The sequence below is a fragment of the Rattus norvegicus genome, chromosome 15, assembly GCF_036323735.1.
Source record: "Rattus norvegicus strain BN/NHsdMcwi chromosome 15, GRCr8, whole genome shotgun sequence".
Classification (NCBI taxonomy): Eukaryota; Metazoa; Chordata; class Mammalia; order Rodentia; family Muridae; genus Rattus; species Rattus norvegicus.
The window spans coordinates 65,325,435-65,346,140 of record NC_086033.1 but is presented as its reverse complement, the minus strand read 5'-3'; the positions used below and the strand labels follow the sequence as shown (position 1 = coordinate 65,346,140).

Below are 20,706 nucleotides of genomic sequence, written 5' to 3'. Positions count from 1 at the left end.
ATGGGCTGAAAAAACATCCTTCACTATTCACAAATAATATAAAATATATTGATGCAACTCTAACCAAACAGGTGAAAGATCTGTATGACAAGAACATCAAGCCTCTCAAGACAGAAAAGTAAGAAGACCACAGAAAATGGAAAGATCTCCCAAGCTCACTAATTGGTAGGTTTAACATAAAAAAAAATGTCCATCTTGTTGAAAGCAATATACAGATTCAGTGCAATTCCCATCAAATTTCCAACTCAATTTTTTAAAGACATGGAAAGAGTAATTCTCAATTTTATCTGGAAAATCAAAAAACCCAGGATAGCAAAAATAATTCTTCACAATAAACAAACATGTGGGGAAATCACCACTCCTGATCTCTAGGTGTTACAGAGCAATAGTATAAATACTGCATGGCATTGGTACAGCAACAGACAGCTTGCTCAGTGGAGTAGTATTGAAGATCCAGAAATTAAACCACATACTTATGGACAATTGATCTTTGAAAAAGAAGTCAAAGATATAAGATGGAAAAAAATGAAAGTATCTTAAATAAATTATGCTGGTTTAACTGATAACCAATATGTAGCAAAATGAAAATAAATACATATTTGTCACCTTGCACAAACTAAAGTCCAATTGTATCAAGGACCTCAACATAAAACCAGATACACTAAGTCCAATAGAAGGGAAAGTGGGAAAGAGCCTGAACTTATAGGCACAGTGGAAGCCCATGGATTCATTGTTTTGTCCATGATGTCAATATTACTTGTTAAATTTTCCAATGATCCAATATTTTTAGAATGTATTTTAGGGTTGAATTAATTACTCAGGTGATATGGTGTTTGCTGCACAAGCATATACCTGTGAGTTTGGATCCCTAGTACTTACATTAAAAACCAGGTATTACCATGAAAAGCTAAACAAAGTGTTTGAGGAATGAGAAAATTGAATCTCTGGCTCTCATTAGCTATCCAGCTTAGCCAATCATTGAGCTCCAAGGTCACAGACTCAGTGTCTCAAAAGTAAGTTTTGTGTTTCATTAATAGATTTATAATCAATCAAAGCATTTGAATATAAACAAATATGCTGTTTATAAATTTTGAGAGTATGAACATTATTTGAGGTAAGTATAAATATAATATAAAACATTTTTGTAGTAACACTAAAGAAACAACTGAAATATTTAAATAAACACAAATTTTAAATGCACAAATTTGTGTTAGAAATATGAGAGCTTTGCTTCTTAGTATTTTAAACTCTAATAGTGTGATAAGTCCAATAAAATATTTGGAATTATTGTTCCTGAGAAATAAACACAATATATTTAGATTAAAATGTATCTTAGTTTGTTGTATAGATATGTCATGCAAAGTCTACTTATCACAGAAACAAAATGAACTATCTTTTTAAAAATTTTTATTATATATTTCTTTACTTACATTTCAAAGGTTATTTCCCTTCCTGGTTTCCTGTCCATAAGCTCCCCATTCTCTCCCCTCTCTCTCCCCCAGATGGCTATTCCCCCTATACATCCCCCTTATTGCCCTCCCCCATATCTTTTCTACTCATAAAGACTTTAAAAACTGAGATGACTATCATATCCTCTGCAAATAGTAACGTCTTTCTTTCCAATTTGTTTCCGCTTGACTTCTTTCTAGTGCATAGTTGCTCCACTTAGAACTTCAAGTACTCGATTGCATGGGTCCGGAGAGAGTGGGCAACCTTATATTATCCCTGACTTTAGTGGGATTGCTTGAATTTTCTCACCATTTAATTTGATGTTGCCTGTTAGTTGACTGCATACTCCTTTTATTATGTTTAGGTGTGTGCCATGAATTCAGGATCTTTCTAAGACTTTAGCATGGAAAGGGTATTGGATTATTTTTAAAAGATTTTTCAGCATCTAATGTGATGAACATGCGATTTATTTCTTTGAATTAACAAGCTCAATGGATTACATTGATGGAAGTTCTTATATTGAACTGTCTTTGCACCTCTGGGATGGAACCTCCTTGATCATGGTGACTGATTATTTTGGTGTATTCTTGGACTCTGTGAGAATTTTATTCGTATTCTTGCATTGATATTTACAAGGAAAATTGGTCTGAAGCTCTTTCTTTGTTGATTCTTTCTGTGGTTTAGGTATCAGAGTAGGTATGGCTTCATAGAATGAATTAGGTAGTGTTCCTTCTGCTTTTATTAGTGGAGTATTTTGAGGAGTATTAATATTAGTTCTTCTTTGAAGGTCTTATAGAATTATGCGCTAAAACCATCTGACCCTGGCATTTTTTAGTTGGGAAGTTTTTAATGAATGCCTCTGTTTTCTTAGGGGTTATGAAAGTGTTTCGTTTATCTGATCTTGATTTAACTTTGATCCAAGGTGTCTGTAGAGAAAATCGTCCATTTTGTTTAGATTCTCAGTTATGTTGAGTATAGGCTCTTGTCGTAGGATCTAATTTTTTTTTTAATTTCCTCATTTTGTTACGTCTCCCTTTTCATTTCTGATATTGAAAATTTAGACACTGTCTCTGTGCCTTTTTGTTATTTTGGCTGAGTATTTATCTATCTTGTTGGTTTTTTCCAAGAACCAGACCTTGGTTTTGTTAATTCTTTGCATTATTCTCTTTGTTTCTAATTGAGCAATTTTACCCGAGTTTAATTATTTCACACAGTCTGCTTCTCTCATACGTGTGTGCTTCTTTTTGTTCTAGACTCTTCAGGTGTGCTTCTAAGTTGCTATTATTGGATCTATCTATTTCCTTTATGAAGATACTTAGTGGTATGAATTTCCTTTCAGTTCTGTGTTCGTTGTGTCTCATAAGTTTAGGTATGCTGTGCCTTCATTTTCATCGAATTCTAGAAAGTCTTTAATTTCTTTATTTTTTTCCTGACCTAATTATTATTGAGTAAAGATTTGTTCAGTGTCCATAAGGTTTTCTGTGGGTTTTGTTGTTAGTGTAGTCCGTCTTTAGTTTATAGTCATCTGAATGAATGTATGGGGTTATTTCAATATTCTTGTGTTTATTGACACGTATATTTTGAACAAGTATATGTGCATGGGAATGATAGATGCCAGCATATGTATGGAAATCATATGACATGTTTTCACAGGAAGAATTCCAGGCGATAAACCATGTTCTAAATATTTGCCATCAACATCTACTGCTACTAGTTTTCCTGTAATAATGAAAAAAGATAAGAAATATTGAGACATAGGCCTCAAAATATGAGATAAATGTAAAGAGTATTTTGTTTCTGGCAGGTAATTTCTTTACTGCCAAATATCTTACTCAATATTGAATATATTTAACATTGTTTTGACACAGACAGTAATGCTATTAGAAAATATCATATGGTTTCTACTTACTACTGTAATAAGTATATAAAATATTAATTTATAAACACCTTTACCATTAGGAAAGTCCTTGCATTCTCAATCATATTTGTCTTCACAATGAACTTACCCGAAGAACAAATAAAACACAAAAGAAAAGGTGGTATGTCAGATTAGAGAAGGGAAAATATTTTGCTATTGGTTTTCTAATGTATTGCATTATATTTAAAACATTGAAATGTACAATTTGTATTTTTAAAATCACTGAGCAGTGACCAAATTTCATATTTTCAGAGATAAAAAAGTTATAGTAAATTAAAGATTGCCCTGCCCTAGTATAAAGTCAACCAAAACAAATCTGTTAAAGTTGAAATATTTATTATCACAATGCAAAATTAAACATTCTGGAATTCACAAGTTAGACATGGGTAACAGGTGGAAATCTTTCCCAATACAGTACACAATTGCACAAAATCATTTTCTGATGAAATGATGAATGTGATACTAACAAGAGAAGATGTGAATAGCTCTACAACACTGGTAATTATATGCTCTGCTTTTATTCAAATATGAGTGTGAGGATCTTTTCTACATCTCCTGTTGTTTTTGCAGAGTGATTATAAAGGCATTATTTTCCTGTGCATTGAGGAATTCTGAAGGGATTTTTCACGTGAGCAGAGAAGCATTATTTCTGCACACAGAAGAATGACAGTAGATTCAATAGTTTACGGGACACCTTAAAAATTTCTTTCACAACTTCTAGAAATGTCATGTAAGGGGGGATGTTAGCTTTTCCTCATAAAGTAAGCACTCAGCACATTGTCATTACAAATGGTGACATTGTGAATACCTGGAGAACAAAGCTGAATGCAAATAATGTCTAATGATTCACATTTATTAAAAAGACTTTACCAGCCTTTCCTTTTTCTTTTCTTATTTTTCAGTGGAATACATATATATATATATATATATATATATATATATATATGAGGTAGTATAGACAATAGCTTTCTCATAGTAGTACACAGAAATCTGCTGGGTTTTGATAGTTAAGATGAAAGCATTTTCTCTTAGGAAACTCGCTGACCTTGGTGTGTTTCGTTTTCTTACCTTGAAAATAAGTGTACTTCTTGATTTAAATTTCACAAGAAGGCTTACAGTTCATCTAAACATAAACTTCACTGAGGTCCGGTGACAACCGTGTCGCCATTTCATCACGTCTCTGCACTGCTCTCATCTCGATGACTTTCAAAATTAAATTGAGAAGTATATAAACTTATGAAAAAGTAATTCAGCTGGAATGTGCCTTTTAAAATAACAATGATTTTTGTTTCACTCTTTTTGAGGCTATACTGTTCCAAACCACCACTCATTACAGATTAATGAACAATAATTAATTATTAATTACCAGGAGGGAAGATTACATGCATTTGCCTTAGGCCTGACAAGCTGTCAAGGATTTCGTGCCAGGATTGCCAAGCTCAGCAAGTTTCAGAGGTGTGACGCGGAGCACTCGAAGTTAAATGATATTTCCAAGAGTGGAGAGGAAGAGTGTGAACAACAGACACATTTCCCTTGAGTGGGAACGTCTCTTCCATGTGACAAAAAGAGAACAAGGTGATACATTTTTTTCTCATATGGTAATGATGTTGACTGCTTATCAAAAAAATTCCTTTCATCGTTGCCCAAAGAATTGGCTTATGAAAACAATGAAAAATCATTAAGTCTCATTTTCAATTATTTTCTACTAAATGAAACTAAAGATTTCTGAAAAATAAAAAAAAAGTGGATTCAAAACTGTTTGAGAACTACAAGGTCCACAGATGTTGTGTGTCTGAAACACAGGCAGCATCGGGCGTGTAGTGCATTAGTCACACTTTAAAATTTAATTTTGGTATCTAATACCTGCTAAACAGAATAGAAAATGACATATTGTTCTAGTCAGAGTAAGACTAGTCCAGCTTATTTAAAAGAATTTGGATTGTGTCAAGAAAGAAATTGTAACTGTAATTAAGTAAAATAAGTGCCTTGAATTACATTTTTAATCAATATATGAGTGTTGATCACAAAAAAGAATGCCAGTTAAGTCTAAGCACCATGTGAACATGTGGCATACATTATAATTATTACAAGGAGTAAGCACATAATATTCACAAATCAATATTTCTCTATTACATGTATTTAATTCTGGAATTCACTAAATTCTTACATAGTTACTGTACTGTCTTTCCTTATTCTTGTACTTTTTTCTTTTTATTGAAAATATATTTTTCTTATACACTATATTTTTATTATGGTTTCCCTAATCTCTAGTATTTCCAATGTCTCCAAACCTCCATTCACTCCCATCCATATCTGCTCTCTTTCTGTCTTTCAATAAAAAAACCAACATGCTTCTATAGGATAATATAATATAGGGTAAGCTAAAACAAACAATGACATTTCAAGAGTGTCACTTGGCCTTTCTCTAAAAGGAACAGAGGACAAAAGGACAAGAGAAGAAACAGAAAACATAGACCTAGTCACTTACTCACTCAAGTATAAGATAAAAATACTAAAATATATTCCACGATATATGGATAAAGAACCTGTGTATGTTCTTCATGTGAAATAGTAAATTAAGAACAAAAAGTAAACACAGTAAGACAGCTTTTAAAAAAACAAGTAGGAAATGCCATGACTTTACATTATGAGACAAAAAACTTCGAAATTTGCCCTGGAATTTGTTTTCTCTTGTTAATCTTGTTCATGGGCATGTCACCAAGTATTAAAAGTAGTTTGTGTCCCAGTGATACTCACAGAAATGTAAATAAATTTACTTTTATAAGTGGCTATCAATGGAAGATAGCTTTTGGGCTAAGAAATGGGATGTGTCTACACTTCTTTCAGATCCAGCAGAATGTGTAGACCCTGTATGCACTGTGTATGTTGCCTCATGATTTCATCAACTAGTCTAACATACTGATTTAGAAGGCTGTTTTTCCTTTGTGTCCTCCACCCTCTGTGGTGCTTACACTGTTTTGATCTCCTCTTCCAAGGTGTTCCCTGAACCATGTAGGGAAGATTTTGTAGGAAATATTCCTTCTAAGTTTGAGTTCCAGGATTTCTCACTCTCAACATAATGTCTGACTATTGAGATATTTATTTGTTATCTGCAACAGGAGAAGGCTGTATGCTCTTAATTTTAAAGAAAGTGACAGGTCCACATTTAGTCTTTTCTGCAAAGCATAGCTCCAAGAAAATCAGGGATATTAATTTTGACTAACAATGTTTGATATTTAAATGCCAATTAAATAGCATATAGCTTTTCTAAAATATATTTTAGGCTGTACTGTTTGTGGCTAGGGTCCATGAATCATTGAAGAATGATACCCCAGTCTCAAATTGTATGCAAAAGCAAAGAGTATTTATTGAACCATTTCTTGTACGCATGGACATGATTCTATCAGGATGGGGGTTGGAAGGACTCCAACTGAATTCTCAGATTCAGTTTAATAGCCCAAAGGAGGAACATTAGGGAGTAGTAGGTGATCTAAATCTTGATTGGTGAATTCTATCTCTGGGACGTCAGCTATTGCTATGAATGGTTAGGGTCTTCATTCCAGCACACATAATTAACAAACCTTGTTTCATTCCAAGGATAGGTAGTTCTAGTCCTCTTGGCTGCAAGCGAGGCTGTCTTTTGCAAAGTGGGGAGGTGTCCCTTTTACATAAGCCTGCAGTTGTTCCAGTAACTGGCTTGCACAGTTCTAGGAAGCAAAACTCATGCCTTGTGTCCTAAACTGCTAATTTACAGCCTGTCATAGAGTCAGCCTGACTCAGGCCAATTACATTGATAGTCCAATCAAGGGATATTACATTATAGTCCAATAATATTATATGAAAATATTATATTATTAATCTAGATCTCAAACCTGACATAATTTTATAAATATTAAAAATAAATCAATAACATTTAGAGTTGAACACTGAAGGGTATTATAAACTAAGCCTTCCTATTACTATCAAGCATGAGTTTCCAGAACAAACTTATTAAACATAGGCTTGTAACTATCTTACTATATATCTATGGGGCTGATGCATATTGCTGTCCCATGAGTAGTTTTGGTGTGGCTATTATTGTCTGTTTCTATGTTTTTGCTCTGTTTACATTTATTTGTTTTTCATGGGCATTTCTTATTCTTCTGTGTTCTTTTTATCCATTATCCATCCTCATGTCTACCCACATTATACTACATTGTAAGTGCTTAAAATAAGAAAGGTTAAAACATTACTTTGAGGTAGCCCATCTTTAATTGCAAGACTTCTACAGATAAATCATGAACAGTTATTGAAAAGAGAAAAATGAGGAATCTTCAGAATCTCTGATATCAGAATACAATGATCATTCACCTATCTGGATCATCTGATAAAATTTGGTTGGCCTATGAAAAATCAAGAACTGCTAGATGCATTTCTTACATGCAGTATAGTTGGAATTCAGATATACATGGCTAATGAGTTTAAAAAGGTAAAATTGTATCTGTACACGAGGCTGGCCATGTGCCACAGCTCTTTGTGCCCAGATCATGGTGGGAGAGAGCTGGTCTCACAGGAGTGTTGATACACCTGAAAGCATGGGTGAGACCCCGATTTCTGCTCTGAAGAACCTGCCGGGAGCCCTCAGAACCAAGTAGCCAAGGGGAAGTCTAGGACAGGATGCACCAGATTTCCATTTAACCCTAGAGCTGAACCTGTACCATAGATTTCAGTACCCAAATCCCAACAGTATATAGTTGATCTCCCAGAAGTACTAACAAAAAGACTTACAGGAGGTTCAAGCCACTGTCAGAGACAGCAAGACCAGCTTACACCAGAAATAATCAGATGGCAAGAGCAAGAAACTGAGAAAGAGAAACAAGGACACTTGGCATTTTCAGAACCCAGTTCTTCCACAATGCCAAGTATAAGATACTCTAACACACAAGAAAAAAGAGATTCTGATTTAAAATCACATCTCATGATAATGCTTGAAAACTTTAGAAAGAATATAAATAACTTCCTTAAAGAAATACATGACAGCACAGATAAACAGGTAGATGCCCTTAATGAAGAAATGCAAAAATCCTTTAAAGAATTACAGGAAAACACAACCGAAGAGGTGAAGGAATTGACCAAAACCGTCCAGGATCTAAGAAAGGAAACAGGAACTTTAAAAGAAATCACAAAGGGAGACAACCCTGGAGATAGAAAGACTAGGAAAGAGACCGGGAATCACAGATGCAAGCATCACCAATAGAATACAAGTGATAGAAGAGAGAGTCTCAGGAGCAGAAGATACCATAGAAAACATTGACATAACAGTCATACAAAATGCAAAACTCAGAAAGATTCTAACCTAAACATCCTTGAAATCCAGGACACAATGGGAAGATCAAACTTAAAGATAATAGGTCTAGAAAAGAGCAAAGATTCTCAACTAAATGAGCCAGTAAATATCTTCAACAAAATTATAGAAGAAAATTTCCCTAACCTAAAGAAATAAGATGCCCATGAATGCACAAGAAGCCTATAGAACTCTAAATACTTTGTACCAGAAAAGAAATTAATTTCTTCACATAACAGTCAAACACCAAATGCACGAAACAAAGAATGTTAAAAGCAGTAAGGGAAAAGGAAGAGTAAAATATTAATGCAGACCTCTCAGAATTACACCAGTCTTCTCACCAGAGACTATGAAAACACAGAAGGTCCTGTGCAGATGGCATGCAGACCCTAACAGAACACAAATGCCAATGCAGGCTACAATATACAGCAAAACTTTCCATTACCATAGATGGAGAAACCAAGGTACTCAATGATAAAACATAATATACACACTATCTTTCAACAAATCTAGCCATATAAAGGATAATAGATGGAAAACTCCAACACAAGAAGGGAAACTACACCCTAGGAAAAGCAATAATGTCCTTGCAAGAAAACCTAAAGAAAAGAGACACACAAATATAATTCCATCTCTAACAACAAAAATAACAGGAAAAAACAATCACTGTTTCTTAATATCCCTTAACATAAATGGACTTAATTCCCAATAAAAAGACATTACTAACTTACTGGACAGGTAAAGGGGACCCAGCATTTAGCTGCATATAGGAAACACACCTCAGAGACAAAGACAGACACTACCTCAGATTAAAGGCTGGAAACAATTTCCTAAGCAAATGGTCCTCGAAAAAAAAGCTGGAGTAGCCATTTTAATATTGAATAAAATCGACATTCACCAAAAAGTTATCAAAAAAGATAAGGAAGGACACTTTATATTCATCAATGGAAAAATGCACCAAGATGAACTCTCATTCCTGAATATCTGTGCTCTAAATGCAAGGGCACCTACATTCATTAAAAAAAATCCTAAATAAAACTCAAAGCATACACTGCACCTCACACAATAATAGTGGGGGATTTCAACACTCCACTCTCATCAATGGACAGATCATAGAAACAGATTCTAAACAGAGACCTAGAGAAACTAACAGAAGTTATGAAACAAATGGACTTAACAGATATTTATAGAATATTTCATCCTGAAACAAAAGAATTTACCTTCTTCTCAGCACCTCATGGTACCTTCTCCAAAATTGACCACATACTTGTTCACAATATAGGCCTCAACAGATAAAAGAAGAATGAAAAATAATCCTGTGCAACCTATCAGATCACCATGGACTAAGGCTGGTCTTCAGTAACAAAAACATACACATGGAAGATGAACAATGCTAAGCTCAATGATAACTTAGCCAATGAAGAAATAAATAAATTAAAGACTTTTTAGAATTTAATGAAAATGAAGTCACAACATACCCCAACATATGGGATACAAAGAAATCAGTGCCTCTACAATGAAACTGGAGAGGGCATATGCTACCAGCATGACAGCACACCTTAAAGCTCTAGAACAAAAAGAAGCAAATACACACAAGAGGAGTAGAAGGCAGGAAATGATCAAACTCAGGGCTGAAATCAACCAAGTAGAAACAAAAAGGACTATACAAAGAATCAACAAAATCATGATCTTGTTCTTTGAGAAAATCAACAAGATTAATAAACCCTTAACCAGACTAACCAGAGGTCACAAAGAGTGTATCCAAATTAACAAAATCAGAAATGAAAAGTTAGAAATAACAACAGAATCTGAGGAAATTAAAAAAAACATCAGATCCTATTACAAAAGCCTATATTAAAAAACTGGAAAATCTGGATGAAAGGAACAATTTTCTAGACAGATACTAGGTACCAAAGTTAAATCAGGATCAGATAAATCGTCTAAACAGTACTATAACTCTTACAGAAATAAAGGGAGTTATTAAAAGTCTCCCAACCAAAAAAATCCCTGGACCAGATGGGTTTATTGCAGATTTCTATCAGAACTTCTTAGAAGACCTAATAGCAATACACTCCAAAATATACCATAAGATTGAAACAACAGGCACATTATGCAATTTGCTCTATAAGCTATAATTACACTTACCGCTAAACCACACAAAGATCCGAAAAAGAGAGAAACCTCCAGACAAATTTCCATCATGAATATTGACTCCTAAATACTCAAAATGATTATCCCAAACTGAATCCAAGAACACATCAAAAAATTATTCATCATGACCAAGTAGTCTTCATCTTTGAGATGCAGCATTGCATCAACAAAATCCACTATATATATTCACTCCAAGGAAAAAACCCAAATGAATATTTCATTAGATGCTGAAAAACTATTTGACAAAATTCAGTACCCCTTCAGGATAAATGTCTTGAAAAGATCAAGAATTAAAGGTCTATACCTAAACATAATAAAATGAACTACTGTCTAGCCAGTAGGCAACATCAAGCTAAATGGAGAGAAACTTGAGCAATTCCACTAAAATCAGGGACTAGACAAGGCTGCCCATTTTCTTCCTACTTATTCATTATAGTACTTGAAGTCTTAGCCAGAGCAATTGGACAAGAAAAAGCAATCAAAGAGATATAAATTGGAAAGGAATAAGTCAAAATATCACTATTTGCAGATGATATGATAGTATTATATTTTATCATCAAAACACCACCAGAGAACTCCTAGTGCTTATAAACAACTTCAACAATGTGGTTGGATATAAAATTAATTCAAATAATTTATTAGCCTTCCTCTATTCAAAGGATAAACAGGTTCAGAAAGAAATTAGGGAAATGATACCTATCACAAAATCACAAATAATATAATGTACCTTGTGGTACCTCTAACAAAACAAATGAAAGATCTGTATGGCAAGAATGTTAACTCTCTGATGAAAGAAATTGAAGAAATCTTAGAAGATGGAAAGACTTTCCATGCTCATGGATTGACAGGATCATTATAGTAAATATGGCCTTCTTGCCAAAAGGAATCTACAGATTCAATGTAATCCCCATCAAAATTCCAACTCAATTCTTCATAGAGTTAGAAAGAGCAATTTGCAAATTCATTTGGAATAAAAAAAAAACCCAGGGTTGTGTAAACTATCCTCAACAATAAAAAGTTCTAGGAGAATAACCATCCCTGAACTCTAGCTGAATTACAAAACAATAGTGATAAAAACTGTATGGTATTGGTTCAGACACAGGAATATAGATCGACGGAATAGAACTTAAGACCGAGAAGTGAACCAATGTTTATTCAAATGAATCTATGTCCACTGGATCTTTGACAAAGGATCTAAAACTGTCCAGTGTAAAATGTACAGCCTGATCAACTAACGGTGCTAGTCCAACTGGAGGTCAGCATGTAGAACTATGGAAATATCTATTCTTATCTCCTTGTACTAAGCTCAAGTTCAAGTGGATCAAGGGCCTTCACATAAATCCAGATACACTGAACCTAATAGAAAAGTGTGCAAGAGCCTGAAACACATAGGCAGAGGGGAAATTTCCTGAACAGAACACCAATGCCTTATGCTCTAAGATCAAGAATAAACAAATGGGATCTCATAAAATTGTAAACTTCTGTATGGCAAAGAACACTGTCAGTAGGACAAAAGAGCAATCAACAGATTGGGAAAAGAGAGCTAATACCTAATATATACAAAGATCTCAAGAAGGTAGACTCCAGAGAATCAAATGACTTTTTAAAAAAGTTGGTCACCATGTTAAACAATATTTTTCAACTGAGGAATATCAAATGGCTGAGAAGGACTTAAAGAAATGTTCGACATCCTTAGTCAGCAGAACAATGCAAATCAAAACAACACTGAGATTACACCTCACACCAGTCAGAATGGCTTAGATCTAAAACTCAGGTGACAGCAGATACTGGCCAGGATATGGAGATTAGGTACACTCTTCCACTGTTGGTGGGATTGCAAGCTGGTACAATCACTCTGAAAATTAGTCTAGTGATTTCTCAGAATATTGAACATAGTACTACTTGTGGAACCAGCTATACCACTCCTGGGCATACACTCAAAAGATGCTCCAACATATAACAAGGACACATGCTCCACTATGTTTAAAGCAGCATTATTTTTAATAGCCAGATGCTAGAAAGAACCCAGATATTGTTAAAAATAGGAATAAATGCAGAAAATGTGGTACATTTACAGAATGGAACTTTACTCAGTTATTTAAAACAATGACTTCATGAAATTCTTAGGCAAATTCTTGAACTAGAAAATATCATTCTAAATAAGATAACTCAATTACACAAACAGACACAGGCAGGCAAACATACATACATACATACATACATACATACATACATACATACATACATACAGACACACACACACACACACTGTCACAAAAGAACACACATGGTATGCACTCACTGATAAATGGATATTAGCCCAAAATTCGGATTACCAAAATTGCAATCCACAGATTGTAATACCTAAGAAAAAAATCCACAGATCATATGAAGCCCAAGAAGAAGGAAGACCAAAATGGAGCACAGACTGAAGAAAAGGTCATCCAGAGACTCCCCGACTTTGGGATCCATCCAATATTGAGACACCAAACCCAAACAATATTGTAGATGCCAAGAAGTTCATGCTGACAGGAGCCTGATATTGGTGTCTCCTGAGAGGCTCTGCCAGAGCGTGACAAATACAGAGGTGAATGCTGGAAGCCAACCATTGAAGTGAGAACAGGGTCCACAATGGAGGGCATAGAAAAAGGACTGAAATAACTGAAGGGGGTTGCAACCCCGTAAGACCAATCATATCAACCAACCAGATCCATGAGAGCTTCCAGGGACTAAACCACCATCCCAAGAAAACACAAATGTAGAAGAGGATGGCCTTATTGGGCATCAATGTTAGGAGAGGACCTTGGTCCTGTGAAGGATAGATGCCCCAGTGTAGGGGAAATTCAGTGTGGGGGTGGGTGGGAAGGATTGGGTGTGTAGGTGAGGGTGCACCCTCATAGAAGTAGGGGGTGTGGGATAGCAGGTTTCTGGAGGGGAAACTGGGAAAGGTGGTAACATTTAAAATGTAAAATTAAAAAAGATAAAATCCAATTAATCATGTCTTAGTTTCTGGCAGATGCAAAATATCTGACATGATATTCCTGTATGTTATTTCTGTATATAGAGACAAAAGAGAAAATTATTGCATAAAGAAAAAGTTAGATTAATGAGCAATGTATTCTCTATGGTCTTGAGTAGAATGTAGGCATAATAAACTCCAATATTTATGGTGTGTATTCAATAGAAAAATATTTTTAACACACTGTATCCTGTCAGGTTTTAGATATCACGTATATACCCCTCCCTCAAGTCTCTTGTGTTAATGAAGTAGTTGTCAACTAATATACTTATAGACAGTGATTGCAGTCCAGTGGGTATGATCTAATAAAAGTATCAATCCTTTCATGAACTCAATATAATGTCATTGTTGAGTAGTTATGGAAAAGTAGAAAGTACATGTACATTCTTTTTGGAAGAATGATATAACTTGTATTCTGGAGGAATGTTATCGTTAGCCTAATTTCACACACACACACACACACACACACACACACACACACACACACACACACACACACACATATATATATATATATATATATATATATATATATATATATATATATATATATATATATATTCTGCTCCTAGCTACATATTAGATGAATATCTCTGTTTGTTCATACTTTCATACTATTCTGGGCATGAGGCTGTATCCTGCATCAGATACACAACAGTAGAACCAATGGACTAACAAGGGACTGCAACATCTTCAAACACAAGCCAAATACTTTAGCATTACTTTTCTTTTTAAATTACCTCATTTTTTGTACAATGCATTCATTGATCCCACCCATCAGCCCTACAATAGTTCCTCATCCAATTCCCACTCTCTCCTGTGTCCAAGAGGATTCTCCCGTGCCCCAGACCTCCCACTCCCTGGGATCTCAGACTGTGTGTATCTCCCTGTGAGGCCAGATCAGGCAGTCTACTGCTGTGCATGTTGTGAAGTGGAGGAAGGTTTGGACCAGCCTGGTTGGTGGCTCAGTGACTGAGAAATCTCAATGGTCTGGGTTCCTTGAGACTACTAGTCTTCCTATGTGGTTTTCTTCCTCCATAGCTTCTTCCAGCCTTTCCCTAATTCAATCACAGGGGTCCACCATTTCAGTCCAATGTTGGGGTGTAAGTATCTACTTCTGTCTCAGTCAGCTGATTTTTGGACCTCACAGAGGACAGCCATGCTAGGCTCCAGCCTGTAAGCACATCATAACATCATTAATAGAGTCAAGCCTTGGACCTTTCCCTTGAGTTGGATCCCAAGTTGGGCTGGTTACTGAAAATCTTTTCCCTCGCTCTCTTCTCAAATTTGTCCCTGCAGTTCTTTTAAAAAGGAACAATTCTGGGTCAGAGTTTTTGACTGTGGAATGGAAACCCCATTCCTCCTCTTGATGCACTGTCCTTCTATTGGAGGACACTCTATGGGTTCTCTCTCCCCATTGTTGGATATTTCATATAAGGTCCCTCATTTGATTCCTGACAGTTCCTCACCTCACAAGTCTCTAATACTTTCTATGTCCCACCACCTAAGGTTGCATATTTCCATTCATTCTGCTGGCCCTCAGGGCCTCTCTGCTCCACATAACTGATCATGTCCCCCTTTACCCTCCCCTTCTCATATTCCACACAAGCTTCTCCCTCCCTCTGCCCCCTGTGATTGTCTTCTCTCTCCCAAGTAGGATTGAAGCATCCTCATTTGGGCCCTTCAGCATGTTAACCTTCTTGAGTCCTATAGATTGTATCCTAGGTATTCTGTACTTTTTTGGCTAATATCCACTTATTAATGAGTACATACCATCCATGCCTTTTCAGGTATGGGTTACCTCACTCAGGATGATATTTTCTTGTGTCATTTATTTGCCTGCAAAGCACATGATATCTTCATTCTTAATAGCTAAACAGTATGCCATTGAGTAAATGAACAACATTTTCTGTATCGATTCCATGGTGGGGCATCTGGGTTGGTTCCAGCTTTTGGCTATCACAGATAAGCCTTCTATGATGACAATAAAGAATGTCCTCCTGTTGTATGCTGGAGCACTTCTGGGTATATATCCAAGAGTGTTATAACTGGGAATTCATGTAGATCTATTTCCAATTTACTGAGGTAGCTCCAGATTGATTTTCAGATTAACCACTGTTTCTAGTTTGCAATCACCAGCAATGTAGGAGTGTTGCTCTTTCTCCACAGTCTCTTCAACATGTTCTGTCACCTGAGTATTTGATCTTAGCTCTTCTGATTGGGTTAACATAAAATCTCATGGTGGTATTGATTTGCATTTCCCTGATGATTAAGGATTTGAATATTTCTTTAGGGGCTTCTTGGCGATTCCAGATTTCTCTGTTGTGAATTCTCTGTGTAGCTCTCTACTCCATTTTTAGATTGGGTTCTTTGTTTTTTTGAAGATTAGCTTCTTGAGTTCTTTAACTATTTTGATATAGCCCTCTATTAGATGTGGGGTTAGTGGAGATTATCCCAATTTGAAGGTTGCAGATTTGTTCTATTGACTATGTCCTTTGCCTTACCAGAAGCTTTTCAGTTTCATAAGTTCTCACTTATCAGTTCTTGATCTTTGAGCCTGAGTCATTGGAGTTGTTTAGAAAATTACCCCCTGTGCCAATGAGTTCAAGGCTCTTTCCCACATTTTCTTCTATTAGATTGAGTGTATCTGTTTTTATGCTGAGGTCCTTGATCCACTTGAACTTGATCAAGGTGACAAATGTGGATCTATTTTCACTCTTCTACACTCAGACTGCCAGTTAGACCAGCACTATTTACTGAGTAGGCTTTTTTCCCACTGTATGATTTTGGCTTCTTTGTCAAAGATCAAGTGCTCATAAATGTGTGGGTTTACTTCTGGGCCTTCAATTGAGCTGCATTGAGTGAATTGCTTGTTGCTGTACCAATACCATGAAGTATTTATGACTATTGCTCTGTACCTTTAGATCATGGATGATAATTCCCCAAGAAGTTCTTTTATTGTTGAGAATTGTTTTCACTGTTCAGGGTTATTGTTTCACAGTATGAAACTTGAGAATTGCTCTTTCCATGTCTGTGAAGAATTATAGTGGAATTTTGATGGGGATTGTTTTGAATATGTAGAATTCTTTTAATAAGATGGGCAGTTTTACTATGTTTTTATTATTAAATATTCTCTTTATTTTCATTTCAAATGTTACCCCTTCCTGGGTTCCCCTCCAGAAACTGCCTAACAAATTCTCCCACCTCTGCTTCTATAAGGGCGCTCTGCCATCTACTCAAATTTTCTCTCCTTCCTCCTCATCCTGACATTTCCCTACACCAGGGCATCAAGCCTTCACAGAACCAAAGGCCTCTCCTCCCATTGATGCCTGACAAGACTATCTTCTGATACATATGATGCAGGAGCTGTGGGTCACTCCATGTGTACTCTTTGATTGGTGGTTTTGTCCTACCAGCCCAATAGCATGGGGAATCTCTCCATTTTCTGATGTCTTATTTGATTTCTTTCTTTAGAGTATTGAAGTTCTTTTCATACAGATCATTCACTTGTTTGGTTAGAGTTACACCAAGATATTTTGTATTATTTGTAACTATTATAAAGTTTGTTGATTCCCTATTTTCTTTCTCAGCCAATTTATCATTTGTACAAAAGAAGGCTACTGATTATTGTGAGTTAATTTTATATCTAGCCACTTTGCTGAAGTTATCTATCAGCTGTAGAAATTCTCTGGTAGAATTGTTTGGGTCGCTTATGAATACGACCATATCATTTGCAAACAGTGATGCCTTGACAACTTCTTTGCCAATTTGAATACCCTTGCTCTCCAATTGTTTTCTAGTTGCTTTAACTAAAAATTTGAGCTCGACATTGAGTAGATTCAAAGAGTGTGGGCAGCCTTGTTTTGTACCTAATTTTAATAAGATTGCTTCAATTATCTCTCCATTTAATTTGATATTGGTTGTCTGTTTGCTGTATATTACTTTTATTATGTTTAGATGTGGACCTTGAATTTCTCCTCTTTCCAATTCATTTAACATGAAGGGGTGTTGTATTTTGTTAAATAATCCACCCTCTAATGAGATAAACATGATTTTTTTCTTTGAGTTTGTTTATATACTGGATTATGTTACTGAATTTTAATATGGTGAGCCAACCTTGCATTCCTGGGATGCAACCTTCTTGATCATGCTGAATGATAGTTTTGATGTGTTCTTCGATTTTGTTTGATAGAGTTTGAATGAGTATGTTTGAATTGCTATTCATAAGTGAAATTGTTCCGAAGTTCTCTTTCTGTGTTGGATCTTTCTGTGGTTTAGGTGTCATAATAATTATGGCTACATAGATAAATTAGGTAATATTCCTTCTGTTTCTATTTTATGGAATAGTTTGTGAAGTGTTGGTATTAGGTCTGTGAATTCTGTTCTAAAGTCTTCTGGCCTGGGGAAATTTTTTTTTGGCTTGGTAGTTTTTTACTTCTATTTTTTAATTATTTTTATTAGTTATTTTCTTTATCTACATTTAAAATATTCAAAAACCTGCTTTCCCTTCTGGAAACCCTGTATCACATCCCCCCACCCAATGCCTCTATAAGGGTGCTCCACCACTCACCCACCCAGTCCTTCCAGCTTCCCTGACCTGGCATTCCCCTACATTAGGGCATTGAGCCTTCACAGGACCAAGAGTCTCTCCTCCTATTGATAACCTGTAAGGCCATCCTCAGCTATATATTTGGCTAGAACCATGATTCCTATATGTGTACTCTTTGGTTTGTGGTTTAGTCCGTGGAAGCTCTGGGGTGTCTAGTTGGTAAATATTGTTGTTCTTCCTGTAGGGTTAACCCCCATCAGATACCTCAGTCGTTTCTCTAACTCCTCTAATAGGGAGCCTGTTCTCAGTCCAATTGTTAGCTACTAGCATCTGCTTCTCTATTTGTCAGACTCTGGCAGAGTCTCTAAGGGGACAGCTTTATCAGGCTCCTGTCAGCATGCAGGTCTTGGCTTCCCCAACAGTGTCTGTGTTTGGCGACTGCATGTGGGATGGATCCCCATGTGTGTCAGGATCTGTATGACCTTCCCTTCAGTCTCTGCTCCACATTTTGTCTCCATAATTCCTCCAGTGAGCATTTTCTCCCACTTCTAAGAAGGAGTGAAATATCCGCACTTTGGTCTTCTTGAGATTCATGTGGTCTTTAATTGTATCTTGGATAGAGCTTTGGGGTTAATATCTATGTATCAGTGAGTTCATATCATGTGTGTTCTTTTGTGACTGGGTTACCTCACTCAGGATGAAATATTCTAATTCCTTCCATTTGAATTTCACGAAATCATCATTTTTAATAGCTGAGTATTCCATTACGTAAATATACCACCTTTTCTGTATCCATTCCTCTGTTGAAAGACATCTGGGTTCTTTCTAGCTTCTGGCTATTATAAATAAGGCCGCTATAAAAATAGTAGACCATGTGTTCTTGTCATATGTTGGAGCATGTTTTGGGTATATGCCCAGGAGTGGTATAGCTGGGTCCTCAGGTAGTACTATGTCTAAATTTCTGAGGAAATGCCAAAGTGATTTCCAGAGTGGTTGAAACCATCTTGTAATCGCACCAACAATGGGGGAATGTTCCTCTTTCTCTACATCATTGCCAGCATCTATTGTAACCCGATTTTTTTATCTTATCCAACCTGACAGACGATGTTGGATTAACTTGTGGTCAGCATGTACCAAATCGATCTATTCTTATTGCCCTGAACAAAGCTCAAGTCTAAGTGGATCAAAGAGCTCCATATAAAACCAGATACACTCAAACTAATAGAAGATAAAGTGGGAAAGAGCCTGGAACACATGGGCACTGGGGAAATTTTCCTGAACAGAACACCAATGGTTTATGCTATAAGATCAAGAATAGATAAATGGAACTTCATAAGATAGTAAAGCTCTTGTAAGTCAAAGGACACTGTCATTTGGACAAAACGGCAACCAACGGATTAGAAAAAGTTCTTTACCAATCCTACATCCAATATATACAAAGAACTCAAGAATATAGACTCCAGAGAATCAAATTATCCTATTAAAACTGGGGACGAGAGTCACCTGAGTTTTTGATCTTAGTCATTCTGACTGGTGTGAAGTGGAATCTCAGGAGTGTTTTGATTTGCATTTCCCTGATTACTAAGGATGTGGAACAATTATTTAGGTTCTACCTGGCCATTTGATATTCCTCAGCTGAAATTTTTTTGTTGAGATTTCCACCCCATTTTTAATAGGGTTACTTGATTTTCCACATGTATCTTTAACCCAGAGGTTAAGAATTATCCTTTGTAGCCTATAGCTGAAAGCTATGCCGTATGTCAAAAGGTTCTACATTGCACATTTTATCCATGGATCCACTAGTTAAGACTATGATCCAATGGCAAACATTTCAAACTGAAACAAAAACATTCTACCTCTGGATCTCATAAGCTCTTGGACTTCTCTTTATTTTGAAAGTCTTAACAGTTAAACACTATCCAAATATCAAATAACTAGAGGTCTTCACCTGTTCCAGACAAACTCCAATCAGATAGCACTATGAAAACAAAATATCATAGTGCACACTTCACAATGTGTCAAAACATCCATTCCAAAACTGAGATATAAGAACAAAGCAAGAAAAGATAAAACCAAAGCATAACTGGGAATAAATAAAAACAAACAAACAAAACACTTTAAACTACATAATTTCATAAACTACATCTTGATACTTTGGATATATCTTGTAGACTCTATTATACTTAGGCAGTTCTGCTTCTATAATATTGCTATCTGTAAAAAAAAATTATGAAACTTTTGTTGAAATAACTTTCTTCAGAACTGAAGATTCTCTGGGTTAAATCCAATGCTGTTGG

At 35.7% G+C, this 20,706-nt stretch overlaps 1 long non-coding RNA gene across 6 annotated transcripts in view; it reads right to left on the bottom strand.

Moving 5' to 3' along the window:
- LOC120097052 (uncharacterized) overlaps positions 1–20,706 on the bottom strand; it is a 66,738-nt gene that overhangs the window by 24,081 nt on the left and 21,951 nt on the right. For 2 of the 6 annotated variants that reach the window (XR_010057978.1, XR_010057977.1), the window contains exons 2-3: positions 4,436–4,570; positions 2,993–3,168 (exon numbers count right to left, since the gene is read on the bottom strand). This is a non-coding gene — a long non-coding RNA (uncharacterized LOC120097052). Of the gene's footprint in view, positions 1–2,992; positions 4,571–20,706 lie in introns of those variants that run through there. The other 4 variants (XR_010057976.1, XR_010057979.1, XR_010057974.1 and 1 more) reach the window with 2 other exon arrangements.